Source organism: Geospiza fortis, unplaced genomic scaffold, assembly GCF_000277835.1.
Source record: "Geospiza fortis unplaced genomic scaffold, GeoFor_1.0 scaffold231, whole genome shotgun sequence".
Classification (NCBI taxonomy): Eukaryota; Metazoa; Chordata; class Aves; order Passeriformes; family Thraupidae; genus Geospiza; species Geospiza fortis.
In genome coordinates this window covers 4417955-4432205 of record NW_005054351.1, presented here as the reverse complement: position 1 = coordinate 4432205, position 14251 = coordinate 4417955, and the positions used below count along the sequence as shown (strand labels likewise).

The 14251-nt window shown below is 39.6% G+C and overlaps 1 protein-coding gene across 1 annotated transcript in view; it reads right to left on the bottom strand.

The window, feature by feature from the left end:
* CMTM8 (CKLF like MARVEL transmembrane domain containing 8) overlaps positions 1-14251 on the bottom strand; it is a 53407-nt gene that overhangs the window by 35340 nt on the left and 3816 nt on the right. The window lies entirely within an intron of this gene.

Genomic DNA, 14251 nt, shown 5'->3' with positions numbered 1-14251 from the left:
GTGCCGCAGGTGGCTGTCCCCCCTGGCTGCCATCGCCTGCGAGAGGAACCGCCGCGAAGTGCCGCGGACAGGGAACAGGAGTCTAGGAGCTAACACAGCCCTCCCAGAGCTGGAAATGGGGGTTTGCTGGGGTCTGCCAAATAACCAAGAGACTGAACAACGCAAAAGACTTTTAAAAGCCATAAAAGTCACTGGAAATGTAAAGTATGAAGTCATTATTGACCCATGGCAGTGCTGAGCTGTCCCTTAACCTGTATTTTTCAGTACTCCAGTCTGAAGTGTCATTAAAAAAACAAATCCAAACACTTCTGGATCTTTTAAAAGCTTCTAAAGAGATCTTCCATTCCACAAAACCATGGGGTTTCAACAACAAGCAAGCAGGTTAGTTATTTTCAACATTCAGGAACTCTAATTAGCAAAGGGTTTTGTGGCTATTCAGTAAAAATGAAGTGTTTTCCACATGTCTGGTGGCTATTGTCCTTGAATTGTTTACTGCTGCTCTCCCACTGGATAACAAAGGCTGGATTTTGTGGTGTTACCTTTCAGCAAGGGATTGAAGCAGCTGGGGAGGGAGGAGGAGGAGTATGGGAGAGTTTCTCTCAGAAATACAGGAAACATGAATTACCCAAAGGAACTGTTCTTGTGCATTATTGTGCCTCCACTCACAGTGTGTGTGTGTCACAGTACAGGCTCCATGGGCTTCTTGGAACGTGTATCTTGGCTCAGGCTCTGTGGAGCCTTCGTGCCCTCTACACTCTGATTAGGAAAAGAAGTATACTCTGATTAGGTCAAAATATGCAATTTGGTGAAGCCTTTCAATGTAAATGTTTTAGACACTGGTGACTTTTTAATTTAAGATGGCAGAAGAAATGTGGCAGAGTTTTGCAAATATGAACTGCAGGTCATCATAACACGATGCCTGTCACTTGACACGATAAGATATACAGATAGCATCTTTTTTCTTTTGTTTTTCTTTTCTTTTTTTTAAGGAAAAAAAGAGACCATTAATACACACTCAAACCACTGAACACAACTCCTTAATCATGAAACAAGGAATTTTATACTTTTTGGCAAAACTTTTTTTTTTTGGTGACATTAACAGGATTATGGGGTTTTTTGGTGTTCCTATTTTATCTCCTTCTTTTATATAAGAGTTGATATTTAAAGGAACAGAACACACCTGTGCACTGGTCTGTCTGGAGGCCTGCTTCAACTGGCTTGCAAGTAAAAAATGCTTTATCTGATTGTTCAGCACTGCCAAGGTTCCTTCCAATGCCAGAGCTGCTTTGCCATACCCCTGTTGCTGTTTGTGAGAATCCATTGTAACAGCATTGATTTTCCTCTCTGAGAGATTCCTGTTTTTCAGTTTTCCATCTAGAAGATCAGTAAGTAAAAGTGAGGAAATGTGGGGCTAAAATTCATGCTGCTATCGAAATTAACACTAATTTCAGAGTTGTTTGAGCCATTCACATCACTTTCTCTTTGAGAGCTGGTTTATTTTACACTGGATGTATATTCTTACCATGTTTCCAGGATGTTATTCACTGGTCTCAGTGTTCATGCATAATTCTGAAACTCTTTATTTATACCCTAAACTCTTGAGGGTCAGTGTTGGTTTTCTTTCAGCTATCAGAATCAGAGCAATAAATTTCATTGCTTTTGGTCTGCACATCTGTCGTTTGAGCATCCCAGCTCCTGTAGGGGAGGAAAAAAAAAGTAAAACAAAAACACAGATAGGGAACCAATTGTTTTCTGCTTCAGCTCTATTAATATACTGTACACTTTAAATGTTTGTTGTAGAGGTCTAGTATCATCATTAATTCAACAAGAACTGGAGGGCTACCCTTGTGGGCAATTTCTCTGAACACTGGCTGCCACTCTGAGTTGCCTGGTTAGCTAATTTTTCTCCAGCAAACATATTCAAAGAATGAGTTTCATTAAAAAATGGGTAAACACTCCAGAAGCTTTTCTGTATCTGATATTCCTGGAAGCAAATTTCATTCTTTAACTTGACAACATAATACTTGACATTTTGAATGTTAATTGTGAGGCTCTAATTTTTTTGTTTTGTATCCTTGCACTGAGGGCTAGAACTGGAAAGCCTTCAGGGACCAGCTAAGCCTAGCTAGATTTTTTTACATGTAGATAGCATCAGAAACAGAATAATTGAATGCTGCTGCTTGAACAATCAACCTTTTATTACAGAACTACCAAGAGAGAATAAGGTGGCCCATTTTCTTTATTTTAAATTAACCTTTCAAGGGAAGGATCGGCAAAGCTTTTAAACACCAGTCAAGATTGTAGCCTCTTATTTGTCAACTGCTATAAGGAAGTAAACTCTGATTAGGAAAAAATGTGCAATTTGGTGAATGCAAATGTTTTAGTAAAAGCAGAATAGTGGATAAAGCTATTATCAGGTTTCTCAGTAAAGGGATTATTCCTGAATGTCTCATTATCTAATTAACAGAGTCTTCCATTTAAGCTGGTTTTATTCTCAAATCCTGAGGTATCAACATTTTTAACATTACTGATCGAGCTCTCTAGAACTACTTTCTTAGCAACAATCTGGCCAGCTGGAAGTGCTAATTAAAGTAGACTCCCAGGCCCAAGGAGTGGAACTGACTGGAATTTCCTGAACTGTTTTTCTGGTTTTGAAATAGAGCTTCCCTTCCCCCTTCCCAAATCCTAGAATTTTCAAATGTCAAACTCATTCAGACTATTTTTTACGTAAGTAAAACATGTTAACATCTAAAAGATGAGATTTTTCAGTGGTTATCAGCAGGTTTCAGCCCAAACAAAAAATTTACTATATTTAAACCACCTGAGTGAGCTAAGAAAGCTAAGGAAACTTAATCTGAAGAGAGCAAGAAAGGAACTGTACTTTCCATAAAACCCAGGTCTCACACAAGGAACGGGGATTTATGTCGGATGTCCAGGACAAATACTCTCACCCTTGACATCCTACTGTGCAAATAATCTGAGGATGAGATCTTTTTAGTTAGCATTAAATCAAGAAATGATTGGAAATTTCCTATTGGCTTTTCAGAATTAGCAAAGTGTAGGCTTTGAGCTACAAAAGTATTCAAGTAAATAATTTATAACATATTTTACCCTTCGGCAGCTTACAACCATATGGAAAAGCTGATTGATACTAACCCAAACCAGAAATACTTGATTTGTACTTTGGTAGTAACATAGGCATAGGCCATAGGCCATAGGCACATGACAAATCAGGGTAAATGTCTCTGTGTAGGAATCCATATTTCACAAAGAAAAGATGGTTTTCATGACTGATATACCTGGATTTTCCAATGCTGCTGCAACAAAGAGAGAATGGATGAGATGCCCATATTTTCAAAATGGCCATTATTTGGCAAATCCATAGAGAATCCTTTTTTGTACATGGGGTTACTGAACATGAGGCTTGTTTTGTTTTGCAGCTTGGGCACCTAAAATTAAAGAACATAAAATCAATACCAATTGAAACAATAATCAAAGTAATGACAGTGCATGAGATTTTATCAGCAGGTGCTTGTTACTACCCTAATGCTGGAAAAGGCAGGACTTAGCTGTATATGTTCTGTACTCTTCTTATCACAAATATTTCTTGCTTTACATGAAGTTTACTTGAATTATATGCACAAAGTCCTGACTGTAGACACACAGGCATTTTACCTGCCAGAAAGCCATCTTACTACATATTTTGCCATACAGATAATTAACTCTCTGCTAGGAACAGTAACATACTGACTTTAGATTTTATTTTTCAGTTTTGAAACCTATGACACTAAGTAAACTGTGTGGTGATAGAGACTGTGCTAAGAAAAGAAAGCACAGTGTACATAAGCCTTGTATTTTCTTTGCATTAGGCTTTGACCAGCTGTTTTATCTGCTCTGGGAATCTAAAGATCTCTCCCAGCCCTGCAACACAACTATGTCACATATACTGTACTGAGGAAAAATTGCTTACTTCTTTCAGAGCTGACTTGTACTTAGAACACACTGTCCCTGCACTCTGAATATGTGTGCTTAACTTCAGGGCAGAGAGCACATCTACTCAAAAAGAGTTTGTAGTGAGTAGTGTGAAGTCTACATACAAATCTTCTCAGAACAGGAGTTGTGGTTTTCCTATTTAGGAGCCTCAGCTCTGTAGTGCACCTGCAAGAGATGTCTGCATTTCATTTCCCAGGCTGCTTCCCAGCTGCTCTCAGCTGTCCTGCTCTCCAGCAAGCCTGCAAGCACAGCTCCAAGCACAGCTGCTGGCTGTGCCTTCTCACACCTGCATATCAGAGGCCACCCCAATACTCAGGAGTGTCTGGTGTCATGTTGTGCGAGGAAGGAGCTGATTCTGCCCCTGAGCACGTCCAGGCAAGCTGTCCCTGAGGCACACTCATAAATACTTTCATTAGGGTCAGCAGTCCACCACAGACCTTTAAATATTATTGTGGAGCAAACACATACTAGTGATTACATCATTGAGAATATAAACACTTCCACTGAAGACCTGTGCATTTTCTACCTACTAAGGGTGGTGCTTGCCTAAGTGTTTATGTAAATCACAGCAGGTAATGTTTATACAGCACCCAAGCCCAGTGCAAAACAGCTGGAGGAAAATACCACCTTCAACAATTGTCAATGCTGTATTTGTTTTTAGATAATTAAAGAAAGACTGTATAATTCTACCGTGGTTTCATCACTGCACCATCCAAGTTTAAGGAGAGAGTTCACAGCCAACTCAGTTTGCTTGAAGGCTTAAATAAAATATTAAACAGTCAGCTATGTTGCTCTGCTTTGGTTGGTACAACACCATGACACAGGCCTGAGACTTAAAGTGTCCCTTATCTCAAATTATGAGGAGGCCACTTGAGCTTGCTGTCTGTTTATATACACTGAGATGGATGGCAGGTAAAAACCTTACTAAATACTATGGCTAAAAGCTGAAACTAGACAAATTCAGACTGAAAAGAATTATGAGGAGGCCACTTGAGCTTGCTGTCTGTTTATATACACTGAGATGGATGGCAGGTAAAAACCTTACTAAATACTATGGCTAAAAGCTGAAACTAGACAAATTCAGACTGAAAAGAAAATTGGTTTTGTTGTTGGGGCTTTTTGAATGTATTTTTTTTCACATAGCATGATTAGCTATTTGAAGGATTTATTAAATAAAACATTAAACTCTCCATCATTTTATATCTGTAATTCCAAGCTATAGGTTTATTTGAAATGTACTCTTTACCAGACTTACATTGACAAATTTGGTGGTCTTTCTTATACAGATCACAGCAAGAGATGACCCAAATGATTTGAGAAACCACAGCAATGAATTCCAATTATTTCCATAAAGTGTCAGTCTTGTTAACACTCTAGTCACCCAGCTGTACAGTACACATGCAGTACCAATGCCTGACACATCTCCTGGAGTGGCAGCAGAATAAAGGATCTCATGAATCTTGCTCTGTCTGGACAATGAAAACTGGCAATGAAACTGTTGTACAGGGAGAATCAATTTTATGCAGATGGACTGCAAGGTTTAAGGGTGGAAAAATTCTCATCCGGAGAAAGTTAAAAAGCCAGTGGGCTGACTGCAGGACCTGCAGAGAAAGGGGCCAGCTGACTGGGGAGAGGTGCCAGAGCATACATGCTCTGTCATAGTGGGCTGAAGGGCAGGAGAAGAGAACTGAGCCTGGCAGGGCACTGACCTAAATCTTGGGGAACATAACAGTGGAAGGAGAAGGCAGAGGTGTGCAGGCAGATGTTTTACTGCTCCTCATCCTGGTTGACACAGCCTTTCTGTTAGTATGGAGTACAGACATTTGACATCTATCCATTAACAGGAGAAGAAAATACTAACAAAGGATGCAGTACACCACATAGTGGCGTGAAATCTGCAAGCACCTGAGCAATATAGCATTGGTATTTTCAAATCAGCACTTCATCTCTGCATTTAGACAAGTGCCAAAAGACTTCTGAGCAACAAAAACCAAAATGACCCTGATGTTTGTATTGACAGAGCAGTCTTAGCCCTGAAACAAAACAAAAGCAAATAAACAATTCCCCCTAGTACAAAACACAGTCAAGTTCAATTCAAAGCAGGACACAGAGGTGCAGGCACCAGTGTTTTAGGATATACAGGATACAGCTCATGACTGTAAATCACTGGATGCTTTCAGAGCCTTAGTGTTACAGATATGCAAAGAACCAGCATGCAAAGCTCCTGATACCTGGTACGTCTTGTGTCAGTGCACGAAAAACACCTGCAGTGATACAAGGCACTTAATGAATCCTCCAGTTCTAGCTTCCAAAAACATCCTTTGCAAGAGAAGCGGGAGTTTGAAGAAACAGGGGAGAGAAAAATGTTTCTGTTATGACTGCATGTATTTATGGGGAACAGAGTGTGTTTTCTGCTGCTGGCCTAATAAAACCTGCTGGGATTTTTAAATGAATCAGAAAGACAAATTTAGTTAAATTTCTCAATTCACTTAGTTTTCTACGAAAATTGCAGGCTTTGGGCTGTGTGAGAACAGCGCATGGTGTGAGACTATAGGATTCAGGGGGTGGATGATGGGCTGCCTTTTGGAGGGATTGGGATTTCCTCTGAACAAAGGCTTATTCCATTTATGCCATGTCTTGAGAAAGCTTATCCTGTCAAGTCATTTATCACCCTGCTAACTAGCTACTGAGCCTGGATAATGCTTCTTCCCTAGATCAGTGAGGGAAAAGAGAATTTTAGAAGAAAGGAAGGTTTTCATTTGGGGATTTTAGGAGACTGGGAGAAGAGCCGATAGGAGTTAGGATATCTAAGCTCTTTGAACGATAAGAAAAACATACCAGGAAGGATTTTTCTAACAGCTCATAATGCAGCTAAAATAGTCTTTCTGCTGAGGGCATCCCTGGTATTTAAACTATGTGAACTGGCATAGCCCTGTGGTTTGCAGTACTAGATCTGGAGAAAGTAGAGGATGCTCTGTGATGGATGTGGCTCTAATTACAGATATCGAGGTGAATGAAATCCATTTGCAAATGTCTGGCTTAATGCTAACTATGAGACAATTATGATGTAAAATTTTTCATTATAGAGATGTCCCCATACATCCTTACAATGAAAAAGTTTCTTTTCCTATAAACTCTGAGGCTGGCTCACCTTAATGATCAAGAAAAGTACAGACTCCATTGGTTGTGCTGGCTGCAGTGGGGGTATTTGTAAGAGCAATCTATTCCATGTAGATTTTTCTACAGAGAGCATATCCTCAGTTATCCACGTTCTTGGCATTTACAAGAATTTGATATCTTCTACTAACCTTCATCTTTGTTGTGTTCACCTAGAATTGACTCATCAGTTGAGACTATGACGATGAGGATGTGACAGCTTCATCTCCTCAGCACATCAGAAATCTGATTTTTATAAATATATATATACACAGAGGCATACAAAAGCATTTCTCATAGATCCAGACAATTATTAGAAAAAAACAACAAAGGCCACTAAATATATCAAATCTATGATGTTACAAAAGCAGTGTGATTCTCTGAATATACCAATCAAATAATTACTCACTTGCCATCCTCACAAGGATTCAATCAGAGGCCCAGGAAACAAGCTGTATCAGTGTGTGCAAATGAAGGTCACGTATCAAACTGCTGGGCTTTCTTTTTAAGTGATGCTATGATTGCTATTTCAGTGAAGGAGTAATCAGGAAGGTCATCATTTCATGATTCATTGTTCCAGCAGGCAGTGCAATGAAAAATATTGAAGTTAGCAATGATATATTTAAACCAGGTGTTACTTTGAAGAAATCTCATTTGCTCCATGGGAAGCTTAGATTTGATATTAGAAAACATTTCTTCACTGAAAGAGTGGTCAGGCATTGGAACAAGCTGCCCAGGGAAATTGTGGAATCACCATCCTTGGAAATGTTCCAAAAAACATGTGGCTATGGCACTTGGGGGCACAGTTTCATCGTGAAGATGGCAGTGCTGGGTTAACAGGTGGACTCAATGATCTTAGAGGTCTTGTCCAAATTAAATGATTCTATGATTTCTTGCATGCAAGCATCCTTCTTGTGCTAGAATACTTTTTTTATGGGCTGTCTGAAATTACTAGTGAAGGTTTTCTTCATGTAATTCACAAGTAACGGAAATATGAGTAAGTGGATTACATCAGTTCATCAGTGCTGAAATGCAGGATTTAACAATTTATCTTCATCAACAGCAATGAACAACACTGGGATACCTCAATGGGTATTTCAAGGTATCTATCTAACCAGCAGCTGATTTATAGGTGACATCCTCCAGCCTGCAAAAATACTCCAATATATAAAGCAACCTAGTGTAAGGCAACCAGTGATAAGAAAAAAATACACATGGGAAAAAAATGCTGGTAAAAACACCTGTACTACAAGGACAAGTATTCCATAGTGTTTGTATAAGAGCACAGAAAGAGAGCCATGAAAGGGGGGGCCTCTCTAGGAGAGGGGAAAGGAGAGTTTGCAGATCCTCCCTCCCTAGAGTTCAAGTCCACCTCTGAATTTGGGGAAATGAAGAAGAAGCAGGACTTGAAGAACTACATCCCCCCTCCCTCCCCCATACTTGCTCTCTGTGGATCCCTGTCTTGAAAAAGAAGCCTTTATTTCCCCGTTCTTCATTGATGTGATTGAAAATAATTTTTTAAGATGAGTGACAAAGAGAGGCATAGACTCTCCATGATCACTACAGAGAGAAACTACCTTTACCCTGTGTGTGCTGTAGTGAATCCCCTGACTTAAGTTGTTCCAAAAAAAGCCACCAATTCACTATAATCAGTCAAGAATATAGGACTAAAGCAGATGCAGGAAGTTTTGTTCATTCAAAGGCAGCAGAGAAAATAAAAAAATTGCCAACCCAAATCACCACCAACCCCAAACACACTGAATCTGTATTAAACTGAAGATCAGCTATTTCTTGAGATTTGCCTACTGGATTTCAAGATATTTTACTAATCATCTCAAAACAGATAATTCCTTTGAAAGTAAAATATTCTTTCCAAAGCTCTGTCTAGCTACACAAATACTTGGAAATAGGTATGCCCAAGAAAACTGCATCGAACAGAGATAAATCATATGATAAGACTAATACTTCAGAACTGAAAGCAGACTTGAAAATTAAACATTTTTCCTGTTCAAGTGCTGTCTGAACATGTATTTCCTTCTTAAAAATGTGAATTTAACACACAGAAGCAGGTAAACAGCAAGCAGTCCCAGGGAATGATGTCACTGGTTCCTTAAGGTATGTCCAGCAAGGTCAGCAATCCAAGGCACTGCCTTCTAACTGTTCAGTTGAAATGCTTTTATCCTGACTCAAACAGGCTGCCTTGAATAGTTTAGATTCCCTAACTAGTTATATTCACCATATAACTTCTGTAACAGTAAACCACATTCTCATTTTTAGTGATGCATTCAAGGAGGACTTGTGTGAAGCCTGGTTACCTGGTGCAGAGTTCCCAGTCATTATAACATAATGAGTTTTAAATCCGTCTAGTCTAATTCAGTAATTAACACAAAGTGCCTTGAGCTGAGCTTCTCAAGTGTTCCCATTCTGTTTCCTAAAATCTGTCTATCCATGCACTCTGGGCCGAATTACTGTCCCAACATTACAAAAACAGAGATGTTCAAACTCCCAATATTTGCTCATTGCTCCTTGGATGCTCTCCTGATCCAGCCCACATGCTGACATGACAGGTTCTAGCTAAACATGTTCATTTCACACTAATGCCTCTTCGAAAGTCATGTAACCTCATCCACTACTCTTCACTTTAGGACTGATTCAGTAGCAATTAAAAAGAAAAAAAAAAAGCCCAAACCAGTGATGCTGGCTTTGTGCTAGGGAAGAGAGCTTGGGTACAACATCCAAGTTCTCAGACGGAAGCAACCAGGAAGATTTCTAGCCCCATTCTAACCTATATTAGATGAATAAAATCACATCTGGAGTCAGGAGTGTCCCTGGAGTGCTCTTGCTCAATTATTTTCATTTAACCTCAGCCTCTGGTGACAACAGGGCAGAGCTGCTGGCAGCATTATACTTATTTGGTTTTAAGATTACAGAAGAACGTTAATAGCCAGCGTTATGGCTACCTTGCTATTACCTAGGGCTCCTGCTCCTAGCTCTGAATCTGCAGTTGCAAAAGAGAAGGAAGATAATTCCCTCAGAAATTCAGGAAGAGCATTTTGAGGAGCTTTGCTTTGAGGGCTTATCTCTAACTACTTAGTCAGACCTAATCCTGCTTAGCTTAGCTCTGAGAAAAATCACAAACTGATGAGGAGGTAACCAACACTTCTGATTACTTGTCACTTGTTAAATACAGTAAATGCAGCCCTGAGGAAGTTGCAGTATTTCTCTTCAGCCCTTTCTCCAGCAGCTATTTCTCCAGCGCTTCTCATGACCATCATCACATTTTCATGAACTCTCATGATCCCACAGCAAAGTGAGTGAAGTGCATATTTCCTCTGTATAAGTTGTCTATAACTCATGAACAGCATATTTTTCTCATCTTAGTTTTCCATTTCTTGCTTGTAGAAGCAATACATGGAATGGAAAGCGAACTTCAACAGCAATGGTTTTATCTCTATGCAATTTGATAACACCAAGTGTGCTTGTGAAATCTCTCTTCTACTTCAGCAACTGCTAAGTTTTCTGAGGAGACATTTTCCAGGTTTTGGCTTTGAAAGGAATGCTGCTGCACTAAGCTGTTACCATGAAGCCATGCCTGGTACAGACTGACAGGCCAAAAGGGGCTTCAATCAACTCTCAACAGCTTTGTCCTCACTCTTTCTGTATTGCAGGGCATGTTCTTGTATTACCATCTCTTGCACTGGTTAAAACTGACTTAGGCTCATTCCTAATGTTTCAACAAATGCAATACTTTGCATTCTGTCCCCCCTTTTCTCCACATATAGTACATACAAGTTAACACTTAAAACAATTTACCTGTAGGGTTTGCAGTGCAACCCCATTCCACTCTAATCTGATTGCTTTCAGAAAGCTAATTGTGCCTGCTAGCAAACACCTCTGCTGCTCTAGCCTTGCCCAGCCTTGTCAAGGCAACCACATTGTATTTTGGAAGAAAAGCCACACCTGGAAATTGTCATACCTGGAAACTGCACATTCCTCTGTCAAATGGTTTCAAGGAGCTGAATTACCAGTTTTTTAATGCATCTGTGAATAATGTATAGTCATTCATAATGGAAATAAAATTTCTGAGGGGGAAAAATTATGTGAGTATAGTAACTAGGCAGACTACACCTAAGTGTAGGATACTCTGGCTCCAGAGAAGGAATATATTAGAATCAACATAAGCAGCTTTTGTTACAGAGCTTAAGCAGTGATGAGTTAAAGATCACTGCTAGCTACCAAGATCTTGGTGTGATCACCTACTCAAGAGACTTAAAGCAGACTGACCAACTGCACCAGGAAACACCACTAATAAACAACTTCAGCTTCTGCTATTTTAAAACAGTCAATATATGAATAAAGATGGGAGTGGCATAAACCCCAGAGTATGAAAGCTTGGAAGACCTTATTCCATTTAACCTCCCTGCTGGGCATCAAACATAAGACAAGGCTAAATGCACATGGCAGCATGCTCATCCTTTTTTTTCCATGCTGGCTAAATCTCTGGGAGTAATGAAAAGTATTCCTTATCTGTAGTAGCCTACAGCATGAAATAATGCAGATAAAGAAAACAGGAGGGTAAGACTAAACATAGACAAGGGAAGACTGGCATGACCAAGTGCTGCTGCAATTACTACCTAGCTTGAAGCTTGAAGAAAATTATGTTGATGACACTATTTTAAATTTTATAAAAACCCAAAAACAACAAAATACCCAAAACATCTCTGTAACATTCTATTGCAAATCTGCATGGCAAGCGGGAATTATTAAAAAATATAAATTTGGTTTAAAAATACCACTAAAAATACTTCTATAAAACCTGGGCTTTAATCCAAAGCACAAGCACAGCCAAGGCTGGCTCTGCTCAGCAATCACAGTACAGAGCAGCTTGCTTTGTGCTCACTTCGCTTTCAAGTATTTAGAGCTTCCTAAAGCATGGATCACAATACATGTAGGTTTATTTCTTGATGCACAATACAGGAAGTGGGTACCATAAAAAAAGAACAGCATGCTTAAAAAAAAAAGCCTCACAGTCCTGAGCAGCTGTGATGCTAGTGCTTGTGTTTGACTTTGCATTTCAAATGCTAGTATTTAAAATTATGTAGATCAGGAACACAGCCAGTGCTTGCTAACAGATCTGGCTTGCTTTCCAGCTCTCTCCAGCCTTTAAATAGCAAAAGAGCAAACTGAAAATCCCCAAGGCTGTACTTTCTGAGCCTACCACATGCCTGTGCTCAGTAATCATCAAACTGAAAGATACTCACCAGGTCCTCAAAAACACAAATCATACAGAAAAAAATCTATCACGCTGAGAGCTGAAGTATGGTCATATGACAAGAATTCAGTTTATAATAAACCCAGATTTGGAGAAAGAAAGGGCAAACTAGTTCAATTAATGTCACTATTACTTTCACCTCAATGTGAAATATGCACTATTCTCTACAAACATGGCATTTCAGAGCTTCAGGGACTGGCAGCATGGATGTGATACTGCTCCCCTGAAACAGTAGCAATGTTTTCAATTACCCCAACCTGACTTATTGCTATCACAGACACCGAGGACAGGCTGAAAGAAATCTACTCACTAGCTTCATAGCCAGACAGCTTTAAATGGATAGACAGACATTAGTTAGTGCAAAGGCAGCTGAACATTAATCCTCTTGGTAGCCTTGCTAAAATCCTGTACAAAATTCCCAGCACCTTACAAGGCTTATTTGTGCACACAAACATTCAAAAGCAAGGTAAGTAGGGCTTTACCTGTGTAGATGAGCATGTGTGAGCATGTACACACATCCACCGTCTGATATGAGGAACTCTTCTTAAGGGTCACTACAAAACAGCACACACAGGTGAAGCTACACAAAGACAAGAAGGAAGCTGAACAGGCACGAAGAAAAGCTGTAGGGTGAAGGACACTACATGACTCTCATCCAGGTGAGAAAAGGAAACGTGCACTGTAGCAACAAACAGCAACACTAACATCAGAGGGCAATGTGGATTAGACTGAGCAGACTCTGGCAGCTACATCCACCTAAACAATCAGAACTGCTCACACAGGTCAGAGCAGTACTTTATTTATCATTCACTGATTCCTCCAGCATAACTTCCAGGAAGAGCATACTTTTAAAATCAGTAATTCACACAGAAAATCAGAAATTCACACAGTAATTTACAGAAATAATCAGCAAATGGTTCCCAATGTCCCTTCACTAAACCTAAAACAGATACTGTAAGTAACAGGTAAATATAACAAATAGGTAAATTCAATTTAGACATGGGGAACTCTTGACAGAGATACCATTATGCTGGGTGCCATCCTACTGTTCTCCTCTTAAAATCAAGTTCTGCAATTGTTTTCAGTAAGAGCAGGGTTAGACTGACAGATGAAGAGTATCTAGAAGTCCTTACCCAAAGCAGGGATCTAAAATCAAGTTAGAACAGACTGAGAGAGAACCATATTTCATTTAATCTGAATGCCAAACACCTCTCCCTGGCACATGCTGGGATTGAAGGCAGATGCTCTTCTCATCCATTATTCAAAATGGAAGTGCTACCTTTTAGTGCTCAGATTTCTATCAGCTCATGGCAAATCACAGGAGAAAAATCCATGCAGCCAGGAGACAGGCAGAAACTAAACAGTTTTACACTTTCTAATAATATGATGTGCCGTGTGTTCCAGGACATTTTATTTCAGCTTTATCCAATTTCACTGCTGTGAAATCTATGTAATTCATTCATATGACTCCAGGCATACAATGAAGTCCACCTTGGGAGCATTATGAAGAACTCTCAGCACAGACTGGTTTCTTGCCTGCCGTGTTTCTTGTACAGCCTGGCTCTTATTTGCAGTCAGACAATGAGAGACATCCAGCCTGTTTGCACTGATTTAGCGAGAAAGCACCACCCCCTTAAGAAGATACATAAAACAAGGGTGTCCATTCTAATTCTCTTCTGATGGCTTTTTACTTTGCTGTTGCCTCAGGCTAATTAGAATTTAAGCTCTTTTGGATGGTATGTTTGAGATACTTACATATTTATTCTATTGATTGATTTCCTGTACTCTTAAAATAAGTATAATTTTGAGGTAAAAGTACCACAAGAAATG